Consider the following 6153-nt stretch of genomic DNA (forward strand, 5'->3'; position numbering starts at 1 on the left):
TCTGACTGATCCTACATGAGATGGAGACGGAGGCTCCCAGAGCAGAGCTCATTGCTGCAGGCTGAGTCACTGTGACCTGTCCTCTGGACTCTGAGGATGCAGAGACAAAAACAGAAAGCAGTGTCAGGGTTTAGTGGGCTTCATTTCAGAGGGACGGATGTTCATAGAGGAGAGGAGTTTGATTCTCTGGACTTTACCTGTGAAGCAGCAGCAGAGGAGGAGAGTCCAGATGAGGATGCAGATCAAAGTCATGTTTTTGATGAGGAGAAGGATTTCTGTGGTGATGAAGGACAGCTGTCAGTCATCCAGTGTTCAACTGTCAGGACTATAAACTCTCCCAGAGCACTGGAGCATGGTGCTGCTGATGCAAAGTGGCTCTCTATGGAAATGTTCTGAGAAAATGGATGATTCTGAGTTGATTCAGAATGTGCTGAAAACTAATTTGAATATGAGAAGTTTTTAGGTCATTAGAAACCAACTGCAGAGCATCATCAGCAAACAAGGTAATTGTGGATTAAAAAGAATAAAAGTCATTAGTTGTAGTCGTTATTTTTATTAAAGATCATTTTCTTGTATGGATGTGCTATAAGTTAGTTAATGTCACTTCTAAAGAGAGTTGTGTTGTTGAAGATTTCAGGTCTTTTTTAATGAAGCTTTCTGTGTTTTTCATCAGAGTAACATCATGTGAGTTCACTGAAAGCTTCACAACAGTTACTGAAGGTTTTATAGTTAGAAGAACATAGTTTCATGATTTATTTTGTCTTTCTATTGTTTCAGGTCATGTGAGGACCTTCCTTCGATGATCATAATAATGATAATAATATATTTTATTTAAAGGTGCATTTTAAAGCTCTCAAGGTCACCTTACAAAGCAGAGATAAGATCAACAAAGTATCAATACATCGATAACAATAACATCGAAAACACAAATTTACAGGATGTATGAAATCTTTGTGAAGAGGATTTATGAGGCTGTGTGGAGATTGATCAGACTGAATATACCAGGTGAAAAAGATGTTTTTGAAGATGAGATTGTAAAATGTAAAGAGTCAGTATCATGGATGTGTGGTGGGAGGGAGTTGCAGAGTCAGGGGACAGAGCAGCTGAAGGCCCTGGACCCCGTGGTGGACAGGTGTGAGGGTGGTGCAGTGAGTTGAAGGGAAGAAGAAGAATCAGTTTTATTGGCCAGGTATGTTTAACACACAAGGAAGTTAACTTCAGTAGACTTTGCTTTCTCTGTACAATTTAAACAAGAAATAAAAACAACCAAATAAAAATATAAACAGGTAATTAAAGATTAATATGTACAAGACTAAATAAGATCATAGTGCTGTGGTGAGTAGTGTAAAAGGGTGATGAAGTAAACATGAGGTGGATTATCTTTACAGTATGAACATAATAGAAGGTGCAGATATGATCATTTCAATTAAATATATGAACATTCACAGAGACAGTTTCAGGGTTATTTCATAGAGACAGTGTAGTTACAGGGTTATTTCATAGAGACAGTGTAGTTACAGGGTTATTTCATAGAGACAGTGTAGTTACAGGGTTATTTCATAGAGACAGTGTAGTTGCAGGGTTATTTCACAGAGACAGTGTAGTTGCAGGGTTATAAGTAAGTAAGTCAATTTTTATTTATATAGCATATTTCACAGACAGAGGCCACAAAGTGCTTCATAAACAAAGTTAAAACATTACACGCAATATACAGGTCAAGACAGTACAGAGATCATAACAGCCCTAAAGAGGCTAATTAAAATCCTGGACAAATAAAGGCGTCTTCAGTTCACTCTTGAAGGTGTCAACTGATTCAATTGAACGCAATAATGGCGGAAGTTCATTCCAGAGCCTCGGAGCAACAAACTGGAAAGATTGGTCACCTCTAGTGCGATAATGAGCTTGAGGGACCTTCATCAGATTGTGATCCATAGACCTCAGCGCTCGCACAGGAGTGTAGGGCTGGATCAGATCCCTGAGATCAAAGGGAGCCTGACCAGGCAGGGCTCTGAAAGCCAGAACCAGAATTTTAAACCTGAACCTAAAGGACACTGGCAGTCACAGTTATTTCATAGACACAGTGTAGTTACAGGGTTATTTCATAGACACAGTGTAGTTACAGGGTTATTTCACATTGACAGTGTAGTTACAGGGTTATTTCACAGAGACAGTGTAGTTACAGGGTTATTTCACAGAGACAGTGTAGTTACAGGGTTATTTCATAGAGACAGTGTAGTTACAGGGTTATTTCATAGAGACAGTGTAGTTACAGGGTTATTTCATAGAGACAGTGTAGTTACAGGGTTATTTCATAGAGACAGTGTAGTTACAGGGTTATTTCATAGTGTGTGTGTGTGTGTGTGTGTGTGTGTGTGTCCTCAGTGAAGTGTGTCAGTCTCTGCAGAAACTTCCAGCTGCAGCAGTCAGTTCACTTTCTGTTCAGTCTGACTGAGGGAGGTTTTTGTACGACGCTTTTTCACTGTGTGAACAGATCATACTTGTTCACATCAAATTCTCCTTTACAGTAGTAAACTGCTGCATCTTCAGTCTGGACTCCACTGATGGTCAGAGTGAAGGCAGAGTTTGATCCACTGCCTGAAAAACGATCTGGAATCCCTGATGCTCGAGTGCTAGCCCGATAAATGAGGAGTTTAGGAGTTCCTCCATCTTTCTGTTGGTACCAGGCTAAATAGTGGTGTGGGCTGCTATACCAAACATTGACACTGGTCGAACATGAGATGGAGACAGAGGCTCCCAGAGCAGAGTTCACTGCTGCAGGCTGAGTCACTCTGACCTGTCCTCTGGACTCTGAGGATACAGAGACAAAAACAGAAAGCAGCGTCAGGGTTTAGTGGGCTTCATTTCAGAGGGACGGATGTTCATAGAGGAGAGGAGTTTGATTCTCTGGACTTTACCTGTGAAGCAGCAGCAGAGGAGGAGAGTCCAGATGAGGACGCAGATCAAAGTCATGTTTTTGATGATAAGGAGGAGGAGGATTTCTGTTGTGATGAAGGACAGCTGTCAGTCATCCAGTGTTCAACTGTCAGGACTATAAACTCTCCCAGAGCACTGGAGCATGGTGCTGCTGATGCAAAGTGGCTCTCTATGGAAATGTTCTGACTGACTCCAACAGTGATCACGCTCATTACTCTGATTATTAATCAATCAATTCAATATATAATTCATCAGAAAACTTTCAAAATAAATGTGATATGATTTCTTGTTCATGCTTCTACAAACATTTATTCTGATGTAAATCACGAGTTCTCATTAATGATGTTCTTGAGAAAATGATTTCAAATCATTCAAAGATATAAATATCTGTAAGAAAGACATTTTTTGAATGAGTTGTAATCTTTTTAAATCCTGTTTTCATTTGGTGTCAGAGGTGTTGCAGGCACAGACTCATTGAGGTGTCTGTGTTTGTGTCAGAGTCAGAGAGCCTTGTCTCTACAGTCAGAGGTTTTTGTACGACGACTCCATCAGTTTGTATCACTGTGGCTCACGTTCGGTGGAGGAACCAGACTGGATGTTAGAAGTAAGTCACATCTTCATCTTTTGATTCAATCAGTAAGTTATTCTGCTGTCTTTTGTCTTCATATTCAAGCCTGGAGGAAAAGAAAATACTGAGCTTAACTTTTGAAATGGCTTGTTTTAGAAAGAAGAAAGACAAAGTTTGACTTGAAAGGATTTCAGTTTCAAACAGAAACACAAAGTGAGTTTAAATGAAGGTGAAATGTTTGAAGCCAGAGTTGAGATGAGTTGTGAAATAGATGATTTTCAGTGTCATGTTAAGGTAACATGTGGAGTTCAGTGTGTTAAAGTCAGAGAGCCGTGTGTCTCTACAGTCAGAGGTTTTTGTACGGTCGCTCAATGACTTTGTACCACTGTGGTGGACTTTTGGTGGAGGAACCAGACTGGATGTTGGAAGTAAGTTTCTGTATGATTATTAAACCTAATGTTAAAATACAGATTTTTATATTTGATCCAAATAAATCACACTTTGACAATCTCAAAGACAGCTGCTAAATAATCTTCTATTCATCAAGGTTTTTCTAACAATCGATATGGACGCCTTAATGACTGAAACAACTGAATGAAAATCATCAAATCAGCTTTCTTTACAGAAAATGTTAATGAGCAGGACTTTAACATGTCCAGTGGTTTATGTTTCTCAAAAGAAAAGAGAGGAGAGAAGCTAAATGAATGTGTTTCAGCTCAAAGAAATATTGTAAATCTGTTAAATAAAGCGTGATATCATCAGCATAGAGAGACATCACATCAGTGCTGCTTCAGTTCAAACACTGACAAAACTACAAAGTAGATTTATGAAGATGATATTTATATGTATGTCTAATCTATACATCTTCATGTGTTAAAATGTCACACTGAAACATAAACAGGTGGAAATTTAACATAGAGATGTGTTTTAAAATGTCCTCCGAACATTAATTTTCTCATAACTCTGTTTTTATCTGATTCAGTCTTTTGAATGAATCAAATCAAATAAGTAAGTAACAAGAACGTTTGAAAATGTTCATAATCTCTGACCTTTTTATGCGTCTAATTTTGAAACTCTTCTGTTTTGAATTCACATCAAGAATATTTATTTATCATCAGTTGATTCTGTCTTTTCCTTTGAATAGTTTTTAAAAATGGGTCCCAAAGTTTTTAGCTCATTTTGAAGGTGAATTTTTGTCATGTTTTAGATTTGGTTCAGATGTAGTTGAAATCAATTTCAGATCTGTGTGATGTTCTCTGTGTGCTGATGTGCATGAGAGGCTTCTTAAAGGGAAGTGAAACAGTGTGAGTGAGTGACCGCTGGAGCAGAAAGAAACATCTGACAGAAACTCCTAAAAAAAGAAAATCAACTCTCAGACATTAAAGGTGTCCTATAGGCTGTGCTGTTTGATTGACAGCTGTGTGCTCCCTGTCCTCTAATCTGATTGGTGTCTCCTGTAGGAGCTGATGTGCCTCCCACCCTGACAGTGCTGCCCCCCTCCAATGAGGAGCTGCAGCTGGGGACGGCCACGCTCATGTGCCTGGCCAACAAGGGCTTCCCCTCAGGCTGGAGTCTGGCCTGGAAGGTGAACGGCAGCAGCAGCAGCGGGGAGCAGAGCAGGAGCCCTGCGGTGCTGGAGAAGGACGCTCTCTACAGCTGGAGCAGCACCCTGAGGCTCTCTGCAAACCAGTGGAGGACGGTGGGCTCTGTGACCTGTGAGGCCACCCAGGGCTCCCAGACTCCAGTCACAAAGATTCTGAGTAGAGACCAGTGTTCCCAGTAATGACTCACTGGGACTCTGCTGCTGGTTTTACTCTGATTCTGCTCCAACTCTGCAGCTCTCTCTCTCTCTCTCTCTTTATTTCATGTTTCAAGAGAATAAATATTAGCTTGTTGCTTCATATGTGTGTGTATTGTTTCCTGATAATCAGTTCATTAAATCAATGAGAAATACACTTTTTGTCTTTTTCCATTATTTCAATCGTGTCAAAACGACTTCATCAACGATCACGGTGAGATCAATTCTTCAGAATGTAACATGAAATAAAACAAATGTTGTATCATGTAGTTTCCTCATAATAAAGTGTCTAATTAAATAATGCAGAAATCATAAACGTTGAATTAATTTCAGAGAGATAAAACCTCAAAGACAGCTGCTAAATAATCTTTTATTCATGAGGTTTTTCTAACAATCGATATGGACGCCTTAATGACTGAAACAACTGAATGTAAATCATCAAATCAGCTTTCTTTACAGAAAATGTTAATGAGCAGGACTTTATCATGTCTAGTGGTTTATGTTTCTCAAAAGAAAAGAGAGGAGAGAAGCTAAATGAATGTGTTTCAGCTCAAAGAAATATTGTAAATCTGTTAAATAAAGTGTGATGTCATCAGCATAGAGATATCACAGAGAACAGCAGCGACAGCCGACGTCCTGACGTACTACGGTGAGCGTATTGCATCACTTCCTGTTGTGTCTCGCTCTATCGCTACTACCGATCGATAACTCGGTAGCTAAAGCTAGATTGTTTATCCTGTGTATTTTCTTACATTTTGTCTCCATTCACTGCACACTCTGAGTAATCGAAGTAATCACCAAAGCACCCCTGCTAGCTATCTATAGATCTTTTGTTTGCGTTAAACTACGTACT

Source organism: Symphodus melops (assembly GCF_947650265.1).
Source record: "Symphodus melops genome assembly, chromosome: 18".
In the NCBI taxonomy this organism is placed as follows: Eukaryota; Metazoa; Chordata; class Actinopteri; order Labriformes; family Labridae; genus Symphodus; species Symphodus melops.